General features: G+C 45.1%; 1 long non-coding RNA gene across 4 annotated transcripts; it reads left to right on the forward strand.

Moving 5' to 3' along the window:
• Window positions 1-441: 441 nt before the first annotated feature.
• LOC149349601 (uncharacterized) lies at window positions 442-10,307 on the forward strand. 4 transcript variants are annotated; one of them, XR_016290132.1, is made up of 5 exons: window positions 442-1,646; window positions 1,743-1,800; window positions 2,212-2,364; window positions 5,402-5,511; window positions 6,421-10,307. It is a non-coding gene; the product is annotated as an uncharacterized LOC149349601 (long non-coding RNA). The 4 variants fall into 4 exon arrangements; XR_016290134.1 differs by lacking the exon at window positions 5,402-5,511 and having other exon boundaries at window positions 872-1,646; XR_016290135.1 differs by lacking the exon at window positions 5,402-5,511 and having other exon boundaries at window positions 1,339-1,614; window positions 10,127-10,307.
• The last annotated feature ends 1,945 nt before the right edge of the window (window positions 10,308-12,252 follow it).

Here is a 12,252-nt window from a genome sequence, read left to right on the forward strand (position 1 = left end):
ACAGCGAAAGGCGCCTTTTGTCGTTTTTGCGTCATTTTTCCTCCGCGTTTTCACCGGGGTACTCAAGGTAGTTTTATCGTGCGCGCTTTCAGTAACTACAGAAAAATGCACGAGGCGTGCAGGGATCATGTAAAATCCCAATGGCACCAGGAGGCAATGACGGCCTCACAGAACTTTATGGATGTGATGAGAACCCGTATGCAGCAAGACTGAGCACTCTTCTCCACGAAGTGATAGTATATTTTTGCATTTTTATTAATTTTAATTGTTTCTTCGTTGATAAACTCCAATGTATCTCTCCTAGCCTCGCTTTAATTTGCTGTTTGTATTTTTTCTTTCATGTGTGTATTTTACTTATTTATTTTATTTATATATAAATAAATAAATTTTCTCCGCAAATAGTGCCTTTTTGCTACGAACATACCCCCCCCCCCCCCCCTCCGGCGCCAGAACCAATGGGCCCCCCCCCCCCCTGCAAAAAATTCTGCGGACGCCCTTGTATACAAGAAATTTCTGCCCATAGCCGCTTTGCTGCTGCTGCCCAGTGCGGCTCGCCTGGCGTCTGCTAGCTCCGCTGCTGAAGGCTTCGCGGAAATCGAGTATATATCTTCATTTTATGAGAGCAGCACCTTTATTAGAGCGCTGGCCACTCCCGTAGCGCCCTGGGCTGCGGCATCGGTGTGAAGCCGGCTATGCTTGGCGACGACTAGGGCAGCCAGGGAGCAGTAAAAAAAATGGTTTTTGAGGAACGAAAATGGCGCAGTAACTGTATCACATATCTCGGTGGACACCCGAACTGCGCCGTAAAAGGAGAGATAGATGATGTAGTGAAAGAAGAAAGAGGTGCCGTAGTGGAGGGCTCCGGAATAACTTCGACCACCTGGGGATCTTTAGTGTGCACTGAGATCGCACAGCACACAGGCGCCTTTTGCGTTTCGCAGTGCAGTTCGTCGTCCGGCGCGCCCCCGAGGCTCGTCGTTGCCGAAAGCTCGGCTCAGTCGCTGATCAATTGGTTCAGCAGTTCGCGACTCGTAGTCGCAAGGCTGGAAAATCGAGCAGCGAGCAAATGGCCTGCGACTATCGCTTTTCGGCCAAAACGGTCGCACAACCTCTGCGACTCGCAAGTGTGAATGGGCCTGAAAGGGGCTCTGAAAGGGCTCCCAATAAATTTGCGGTATGCCTAAGATGTTAAAGGACGCCGCTTCACAAATATCCTCCAGCAAGAATTTTCTTAACGCGTTTTGTTTGGTTTGGTTTGGTTTATTGGGGCTTAACGTCCCGAAGCAGCTTAGGCTATGAGGGACGCCGTAGTGAAGGGCTCCAGAAATTTCGACCACCGGGGGTTCTTTAACGTGCACTGAGATCGCACAGCACACGGGCCTCTAGAATTTCGCCTTCATCGAAATTCGGCCGGGAAGTGTCTCCTGCGACCCGGTCGCAATAACGCAAGCGTTATTTTCACCCGTGACGTCGCATCCGGTTTAAAAAATGACGCCACGTCCGGCCATTTTTTTGTTGTTTTTGTCATGTTTGAGCCGAGCTACAGCCGAGCCGAGCATTGCTTGCAGTAGGAGAATGGACGGACGGTGGGACCTACGCGCGCTCGTGTTGCCCGTGAGCAATTTCTCTGTTCTTCCTGTCTTTTGGTATGTATGTACTGTATGTATTGAGTGATTGCCCGTTATATGGCATTCGGCATTTCATTTTGAACTTCCTTGCGCCCGAATATTTTGTGTTTGCAGATCACCCAGGACTAGCACTGAGCCCGCTTGCCCGGCAGTGGACACAAAGGCCCTAAAGGTGAGACTCGTCTGTTTTATCCTGAGTTCTGCTCAAAAGCTCAGTGCAGTTCGACAGAAGAGAATATGCTCTGAGTATGTTGTACCTTTTGTCAGCCCGGCCAAACGTAACTTTTGGTCATGTAAAACAGGCATGGTTAGCCTGCGCCCGAAAAAAAGGCGGGAAACTTTTAACAGTCCAGTTGAACTAACCGTTTATGCGGTGAGTTTTGTGCGCGGTCCGATTTTTTGTGCCCCCGCTAATAGAAAAGTGTATAGATTACTGATTTAATGGTTCATTTTACAGTTGTGTTGCTGTTTATCCATACGAGCCGCTTTCCGAAACAGGGGCACTAATTGCGGCGAGATAGGCGATTACGCTTTGGTGTCTGCAGCGCGTAAACATGTTCTTTTAAATTTATTTCCATTTCAGAAAACGGCACTTCAAAAACCGAAATGCAGTTTACTTGTATGCACGGACCTTCCCGATTCCTGCATCGAGTCTGGCGTTCTCTTGCTGGCGCAGAGGCTGAACAAAATGGGACGATAGAATGCGGAAGCAGCAAAGGCTTTAAGGCGCCACTAGGTGAGCTCTCCACCTCCTGTGAATTTTAAAACTAGTGCTGTGCCACCTGCACTGAGCTTCAGTATTACACGGGGAAGGTGATTGGACCCACGTAGCTAACTAGCATGGAGCGCATGAGGCTACTGGAAAAGCAAGCTTTCTTTTATTAAGAGCTTATTACAGGTGATACTGCAAAGAGTCCTTAAGAAGGGGAACATTGTGGACAAAGTGATTGATGTCCTTTGATATTTTGGAAGCTTGTGAGTTGCATAAAGCTCACAAGGCACTGTTGCAGTGTGTGACAGGTCATTGTGGTAATGATGATTATGTGGCCATTTGCTTTGCACGGGTGAGTGGCAGTTTTTCGCCCTGGCTGTCAAGTAGAAAGAAAAAACAAGAAGAAAATGTGGGAACATTAACTCTTAATGTGGCTTTCACCTGCAGACACCAGGTGAACAAAGCCTGCCCGTATAGTGAACAAAGCAACTCTGCTGTTACGGATCTAGCAAATTATAATTTTGAAAGTGGGCCTCCTGCTGTGAAACCGGGAACGTTTGTGCCCCTAGAGACAAGCAGAGGCGAGAAGCCATAGGCGAATGTAGGTAGGACAGGTAGCTGAACGAGGGAGTAGTTCCCATATTTGAAGAACACATGGAAAGACAAGGACGAGGCGTTGTTTGTGTTGTTCCTTCTATGTTTGTCTCTTTTTTTCCCCCCACAAGTTAAAAGTCGATATTTGTTGTAGTTTCACTTTTTGAGGCAGCCAAAAGATAGAGCACAGGGATGACTCACACAGCATTAGTGTTTTCGTTTCGTTCCTACTGTTTTGTGTACTTGCACCTCTTGACCTCAAATGCGGCATTGTCATGATCTTACGTGGTGCTATGCTGCACACCTATGGGTGTGTGGCATTCAGGTTCAAGCACCAACATAGGGCTTCCAGTGCAGCAGGAATTATGAGAGGAAAAAAAGCCTCAAGGATGGGGATGGGCAGTTTAGCTCTTCAGTTTGCTTTTTGTGAAAAATTCTGTGGCAGAAGATTACATGTCAGCCCACCCCTTATGTAATGCTGCCTTTGGGCCGTTGAGGTACAGATAAACTGATAAATAAACAACAAAAAGTAGTTTCTGTTCAGACAGTATAATTCGCAGCTTCGGTGGAGGATTTTCTGTGGCCCCTTCAGGGAGTGTTTACCCAGAAATTGTAGTTATTCCTTAATGCCTCTTGGTCCGAAGAACCAAACAGTAATCAATTGCCCTCATGCCTCTTGATGAGGGAATCTGAGAGGTTGAAATGATAATTTACCATAGCTGTAAACAGTAATGGCTGGGTGTATCGCCGGAGAGAACCGAGTTCATCTACTGGACTGAGTGGTAAGAATTTCGGGTTGGTTAAAGCACAGATGGCTTAACATCATATCGCCAGATCTTGCACTGTTGGCGTGTGTGATTGTTGCGGTATATGTGGCTGGTGAGCTGTCAACTTGGGTGTGACAAAAGTTGTAAGCTCAGCCAGACATGCCTGTGCTGTTTGAGCTCTGGGCAAGAGCTTTGAGCGAGGCCACTGCATTGTGTCCCTGTTGTACGTTTGGCTTTTGTGGTGCTCCAACTTCCTCCTTCCCCCACCTTTGCTCTGAATGTCGCCATGGGAGTGAGAGAAATTGGTGTGATGTAATTAGAGCAGTGGCATGGCCATAAGATCCATCCGCACAGTACCACTTATAGGTTGTTTGCTGGTTTGGCACCGCGGTCAGGATTGGGGTGAGTTGTGAGTGGGCCACTGTGGAAAATGACATTAGACCAGCAGCAAACATGGCACCAATGGTGGAGAGCAAACTTTGATCTCTGTGTTGCCATTGTTGTCAAAGTTATCTGTGAGGCCATCGAGGGCAGCACCTGTTCTGAATGCATCGCATAGCAGTAGATCAGAACTTCACTTTTACACTTGGGTCATGGGCCTCACTGCAGGAGGTGTATCAGTCAGTTCAGATTTCACATTGAAACGCATCTAATTCAGCAACCTTACTAGTCATAAGTACAGTGAAACCTCATTAAGGTGTACCTCGTAGCACTGCAGAAAAACTATGTGCAAAGCGGCAATATGCCCAAACTGAAAGCGGCCTGAATATATCCACTTACCTGATAAAAAATGATTCCTGATCAATTTTTTAAAATGTGCACACGAAACCTTTTAACTGCATAGCTACCGTTCAGCCTCGAATGTGGCTTGAGCAGGGTATGTAATCCTAAGGCAAAATAACCGCTGGTCCTTAAGGGTCCTTAAAGAAGGCAAGCATAGCAGGGGGCGGCAGAAAGGTACATGGGCGGATAAGATTAAGCAGTTTGCCGGGATACGGCCACAGCTGGCAAAGGACAGGGTTAATTGGAGAGACATGGGAGAGGCCTTTGCCCTGCAGTGGGCGTAGTCAGGCTGATGATGATGATGATGACACTGCCATCCTGCTGCAGAACATCTGCAAAGAGCCCTTCACAGGCAGCGTGGCTGTCAATACTGAGAGCTTCGCCCTGATGTGACACACTGCAGCTTATTTAATTTGGGAAGCACGCTATCCATGACAGCGTTGGTAATATGAGAACGCAATGAGAAGGGGCCGGACCACAGCTGCACAGTGGCGCAGATCAGCCGGCAACGCAGCAATGATAGGTGCGGCGCATGGAGGAAAACTGAAATCTGCTGCAGAAAGGCCAAGTCATGTGACAGCGATAAGCAGTAGCTATAGCAGTGGCACGTCTGCATGGCTAGGGTCGTGGCTGCTCGTACACCTGCACCTGCAAACAGGTTAGTGACGAGCCTCGGGTGTGGTGGGGACAGGCTGGCACCCCCCTTTCCTTACAATGGGAGGGAAGAGTTCTCTTTCCAGATGCGTCAAGCAGCTGCAAGTAGGCTAGGCATGTCAGCAACATGTCTTATTATGTCAGTGTGGCGTATGCATTAAAGCACTCATGAACTTTCCTTTTAAATAATATGCATTTTAAAAAAACTGTGCAGCCAGTAGTTTTTTAAACTTTGGCATATACGTATCTTTACCTTCTCTCAGTATTGGTCACTGGCTACAAAACTGGAAAACTGCTCCTATGGAATTTTGGCTTGCGACAAAGACTGCTCCAAAATGCTCGTGGCCATTCCCTCCTCTGCACATGCTGTGTGGTGTGTAATATTCATTTTTCCCATGGGCATTGTCACATATGGCAAGCTGGGTGGTGTGTATCGTTTGCATAAGGACTTAAGGGCACTGAGAAATTCCCTAGGCAGCCGCTTGGCCACCCACTGATTTCAAGGTGATTGCACTCTGCTTTTCAATTAATGCTAAATCCTGACGTGATGGTGTCTGCAAATTTTTTTGCCACCTTCTCCCCCTCCCCCCTTTTTTTGTCTCCTTTTATTATTTTTTTCTTGGATGTTGCAAGTGCTGTTTTATGCAAGAAGCTTGAATTAGGAGCTTCAAAAAATTTGATTGCTGGTCTGCACGTGATTGTCTCCATGTCCAGGTTTTGCGCCATTTCCTAATCCCTGGCATTTATTGGCACTTTCACTTCATTAAAAGTTTTGTGTGTGTGTGTGTGCTGGCACAAATTTTGGAAAGCTCTTTTTCTAGCGCTTGCAAGTTCTTTCTATATTTTCGTTTTTCATGGGGCTGGAGCTTCATGGCACATCCAGTCCATCAACTATTCCTTTGCATTTTCAGATACTTTGTCCCATTGCATTTGTGTAGTGTGGAGGAGCCGCCGCTGCTCTTAGGATGCTTTGTCTCCTTGCTTTCTTTCATAGCCTTCTCCGCAGTGCTCAGGTGCATTTGGGCAAAGTATCGAAAAATGATGACTAGCTTGGCTGGTATTTCCTCTTAGTCAATGAATGCACCATGCCGTCAGAATTTGACGAAATTATGGACATGTACACCGGGGAATCGTTTCAGAAAGTTATCCAGGATTTATATTGTGAAGAAATATAGTGTAACTTGCATAATTTTTGGGTTTGTTATGCGGCAGATTACACGAACCAAGAACAGAATAGCAAGGTTCTACTATATTTCTCTGAAGGGCTGTGATGGCTTTACAGGGTGTGTAGCAACCTTGAACCATCAGGGGAATTTTCTTTACCTGTAAAAATGAGTGAATTGGGAGGAATACGATCAAGAAAGTGGCCAAGTTGGAAAAAAGGACTGACTGAAATTAACGCAGTGGTCTGCCGCAAGTTTCAACGGTACTGTGAGTGCCCAGCACACGGTCTGTTCACATTGGCGTGGCATATTTTTGCTTCTAACATGTATGAGGCATGGCAGCCTGTCTGTTTTGGGTGCCTTTTTCTTGTCATCCATGATGTGAGCATTGTATATACTGTTTCATTCTGTACAGGTTCCCGGACTCGACAGTTAATTTGGGCTGGTGCATATGGATAGACATAGCTGCACTCAAAAGTATTTTTTGTGGAATAAGCCGTAGTCGTAGCAATGTGCAGAGTTCATGCACTTTCAGTGTACTCATGCAAGGAGCCACGCCACCCTAGCGTGGCATCAAAATCAATCTGAAAATCTTGCTCTCAGGCCTCATCAATCTTGTGGGCCATTGCAGAAACAAGCAAATAGAGGCTAGTTTCTCTGCAGTTCGAGCTGTGATAAGGTCATAGGAAGCTGATATTTTTTATGGAAATCTCTTGGTGCTTGTCCCATGGCATTGCTGCTGTCGAAAGGGATGCCAGTGTGAGCACAGGGTGCCTTCATTGGAAAGGCAGGAAACGGCAGTACTTTTCACTGATTTAAAAACCAATCTTTGAAAGCCTGAAATAATCTCTGGCAGTACAATGAGAAGTTTATGAATCCCCTGAAAGCATGCGGAGTGTTTCGTTTAGATAATTTTCCAGCATTTTCTCAAAGTGGTGCTCTTTGTTTCTTCTGTAAAAGCACATATGGCCACCACTCTTATGAACCATTAAAAGAGAGCAGAAACTTGTGAGCATAATTTTAAGAAATTTCCAAATCTAAGAGCCCAGATCACTGAGGCACTTTTCGTCTGGTGAGAAGGAAAACAGCTGCCAAAATTGCTGCAGAGATTCCGAATTGAAATGTGCCAGCATCTGTGGGCCCGTTATGGCTAGGGATTCCAGTGTGGTGAAACCCATACACAAAAGTTAAGCGGGCCATGTCCCGTCAAGAATGGTGCATCTGGGACAGCATTTCACGGTTGGATCTGTCTCTAGGTGTCACGAGGCAGCATGGAAGACGTAGTCTTGTCAAAGCTCTCAATCGCGTTGTGGCTTGAGCTGCTGTTCATTGATTTTTCGTGGAATCTTTTGTTTCTCAGCAGTGTGCCACATCACGTCATGCGCCTTTTCAGTGTGAACTGTGACAAGAGCATCTCCACTTGCCACCTTACAAATTCAAGCTGTCAGGTTTTTCCCTGCACACAGTTATGCTTTGGGCAAATTTTACCCTTCTACATGTTTTCCTCTCATTCACTGAGATGCTTAGTAAGCATTAGGATGTGATAAATTATGAGAAGTAAAATATTGGTGTAGAATATTCCGTTTCATTGCTGCATTTTGAGGAAACATGTTTTTATTGTAATTGTAACTATCTGTATTGATATCTGAACTACTCTAGAATATTCAGTTGCATTTGCTGTGAATTTTATTGCTGTTATCTGCTTCAAAATGAAAAAATTGATGTTGTCACGCACTTGGTAGAGAACATCAAATGCTGGGAAGAATGAAGAAAAGGGTAGCCACCTATAATAAAGAGATGGACTTCGTAAAAGGAGCTTTCTCAAACACGGGAAGCAAATCTCTTTTCAATGCAGCTTTTGCAGCTTCATTAATTTTTTTCTGTGAATTGATCATGTATACTGTCCATTATTATCGCCACAATGTTTCTCGCTTCGGCCGTCGGGAATTCAAAATGAGTAGCTTGCTGGACACCCAGTTTTCATTTTCTTTGTTGAATGCTTCAGCTCGCCTAGATAGCATATTTAACTCAGGAATGCATTTAACGGCTACATTTTAGTCTTTTTGTCCGCAGATTTTTGTTATTCTGTGCACACCGCAAGGAAACTAGACTATGTAAACCATGCGGAAAGATATTTGTTTGAGTGGGATTAGATTCTTATTTTATGTGCAATGTGGATAGCAGCAATGCACTGCTTTGGGTGCATTTCATCCAATGCAAGCAGATGCTGCTTTCAGTGGGCATCTAGATCACGAGGGCTTATCCAAGCTGCAACGGGAACAGGAGCATTGCTGAGAACTAGGTCTAATTTCATACATAGCAAAGCGCAAGGAAAGCAAATATTTATTTTAGAAATGCATTGTACAAAACAAATTTTATCTGCTTGTGAATGCGCAATATACTCGCAAGATCACCAAAAAGACTCCCAGAAATTGTTGCACCCTTTTATCCTTTTGGAATGGGCAGAGTGTTCCAAAGCGGCCGCCGCGGTGGCTCAGTGGCTATGGTGCTCGGCTGCTGACCCAAAAGACGCGGGTTCGATCCCGGCCGCGGCAGCTGAATTTCTTTAGAGGAGAAATTCGAGGCCCGTGTACTGTGCGATGTCAGTGCACGTTAAAGAACCCCAGGTGGTCGAAATTTCCGGAGCCCTCCACTACGGCGTCTCTCATAGCCTTAGTCGCTTTGGGACGTTAAACCGCATAAACCAAACCAAACCAGAGTGTTCCAAAGCTAAATACAATGCTGAAATCACGTATTCGGACTGAGATCGTCCCAAGTGAGCTGCTTGGTTTCAGAACTCGACATTGCCCCTCACCCGCTTGGCTTTGCTAAGCATGTCATAGGACCGGCCGGCAATTCGAAAAGCCCTGCTATGCACAGCATGTGTACGAGAGCAGACGACGCAGCAGTCCCTTTGTCTACTTTTGGAGCCCGCGTGACCAGGGTTGATGCTCTTCCTTAGGAGTGACGTCATAACACACCCCGGCGCTCAGAAAGCGAAACCGCTCAGTATAAGTAGCACGGTAATAAATTATTTATAGTGCATATATGAATCGTGCAGCATGTGTCATGTATATGTGCCCTGGGGCCAACCAAAAAACAGACACCAACCAAAAATTTGTTGTCCCCCATTTTAAGATTTTGGGTTTAGTATATGGAGCTTTTGACCTCCTGTGTGCCAGTGTCGGAAGCTGCAAAAGGAAATGCGGCGTGTTGTGGGTTGGCCAAGCTTAACTGCCAAGACTTGAAACCTGATAATTTCATTCTCTTAATTAGTACTGGTCTGACCCAGTGAAAACCTTCGGTTGTTTGTCTTGACTATTTTCATTCTCTCTTGAGCTCTGTGCACACTTCTTTTTGAGTGTGGTTCTTCCAGCACATATTCAACAATGTTGCTTTTATCCTTTTTTTTTTTTTTAGGTCTTTCAAATGTCCATGCACAAGGCCACTACAGGAGTGCGTAGGCTGCTGCGATAGTCTGTTGGGCGATGTTTAACAGTACCTTTTCCTGGGCTAGTTGGTGTGACATTGTGTTCACGAAAGTAAAAACAGCGCTAAATTCTACACAAACCACACAGACTGCAGCGCCCGTCTTGTCAGTCTCTCTGTGTGGTTTGTGTAGAATTTAGCACTGTTTTTACTTTCCTGAACACAATTGGGAGATGTTCTTATCTTTTTCTCTCTTGCATGCATTCCATTTTCTTGTGTGTGCATTTGTTTGTGGGTTTCTCCTGGTGGTTTATTAGTTGCATTTTACTTTTCTGAGCTTGCCCACTTTTGTTTTCTCTTTTCATGGCATCCAACCCTGCATATGGCTGACACTAGGGGAGGGACTGCAGCAACCGACCTTGCATGACGCAGCATTCTCTGGTCCAAGGCACCTATTCATCGTTCCAGGCTACTGGCTCAAGAACATGCTCACAAGTCTGCACCTTGGCCTACAAGCAGAATGACAATATACCCATTGCTGCCAGAACTGCTGTGCCAAATAAAGTATTCCTACCAACGTGCCTTGTCGGTGATTAATGAAGCATATGAATAGATTACTAACAACTTGGTTAGCCCTATAGAAAAATCATGTTACAAAACAGTCGGTTGAGACCGTACCCAGCCTCCACATTGTTTCCTCTGCAGAGCCGCATATTGCCTTTCTGTTTATGCCCCTGCAGCAGAAAATGTTGCACAAAGTTAATGAGGAAAAGAAATTTCACTGACAAGCTGCTCTGAGACTACTGCTAGAAGGGTACTGAAGCCCCGTGAAAATGTGAAGATGCAGTTGCGCGCGTTGGCTCCGACGGTTTTGTTTCTACCATCCGCTTTATTCTTGTCACCTGCACCTTAAGATACACAATTTCGAGATTTCAATAGGCGATGATCCTATGGGATTAATGTGGCCACCGCGATAACAGCGAAGAGGAGCGCGCGTACCGCACCTTCGCACGCTCCAGGCATGCTCCCTCTTAGCTGCTAAAACCCTTCCACAGACAGCTGCTCAGAAGCGGAATCGAAATTTGAGCTATATATATAGTTGGCATAGCATCATGGAAAAAATGGCACACTCATCACTTGTGTTGTTTGGTCTTCTTTGCTCATGCAGAACGATCCTGAGAACCACACAGCCTTGCTAATTCCAGAAAAGGATATGGCGCACAATTCATAATAATAATAAAAAAACTGCAGGCAACAGTGCACAATTTTTTTTCACTCAAAACTTTCATCTGCTACGTTTCCTGGCTGTTACTTTTTTTTTTGCAGTCCTATGAAAAACTCTGCAGCAATGTGTTTTGTTGCATTTGATGCTCTGGTGCATTTAACAACTATATGTGGACACTTGAGAGCACTCTCAACTCTCACTTTAGGTCGTACACACATGTGTGTAGCCCAAAAAAATTTAACTTCATATTGTCTCTCCCAGATGCATACAAATCACATACATCACCACCTGGACAGCATGACCACAGATGTCATGCATATTCAAGAATGCTGATTCCATGGCTGCAGTTGAGGTTTTCGGCCAGAAGCATGGGTAGCGGGGCGAGCTGGCACAGGTTGATCGCTTGCAACATAATCACTAGCGAAATGCGCCGTAGTATGTGCACCGACATTTGCAGCTGAACTGGTTTTTACTGAAATGTGAAATTTTTAGTAGTCACTGAAGAAGAAAATAAGTAAAGTGTGTATTGCAGAAACAAAAAAAATAATAAAAAAATTAATTCAGCTGGTGAATGTGAGAGATTTCAGTTGCAAAGTATATATGCCAATCCTAATTTATCTTCGAGAAAGTACTCTACAAGCTATAATTAGTCCAAAAGTGATGGCCTACAGAGTGTTTCACTGAATGTGGCAATTTTTTAAATAGATTAAATACAGCTACGATATTTATTTAACCCGCAGACTTGTAAATTAATATATAATATTTAACTTTTTACCAGTTACAGTAATGCCTCTTATTATAGCTGACCATAATATCCGCATCAGTTTTTAGATTCCTCAAATTGTGATTCTCTCGGCTGCAGCGCACTGAGTTTGGGGTGCCCAAACAGGCGAAACTGCACGAGCTAGGAGCACTCGCAGCCACGCCTACGAGTGCATACCCAGCTCTTTCCTCGAGCAGTTCCCACTGCGGTCACTAAAGTATATACACACTTCATTCCCTACAACTGTTTTTCAAGCTCAGCCAGTGTAAAAGCAGATCCCTTTAAGAGCTGTTAATTCCTTATAAAAGAACTAATCCCAGCTGGGACACACCTTGCACAGAAAGATTACAGCAGAAGCCTTAACACAGCTGCAATACCTGCAGGTTTTTGACTGGTATCAACTGAAAATGTAGACAGTTTAGTCTCACAAATCCCAACTGACCCCTGCTGAGATCACACACAACCCTGTGGTTTCCATAGCTGGTGACCAGTCAAAATCTGCCATTCTTGTGAAGTTGACCTGCTATTGACTAG

Source organism: Amblyomma mixtum, chromosome 3, assembly GCF_055824585.1.
Source record: "Amblyomma mixtum isolate Tamu chromosome 3, ASM5582458v1, whole genome shotgun sequence".
In the NCBI taxonomy this organism is placed as follows: Eukaryota; Metazoa; Arthropoda; class Arachnida; order Ixodida; family Ixodidae; genus Amblyomma; species Amblyomma mixtum.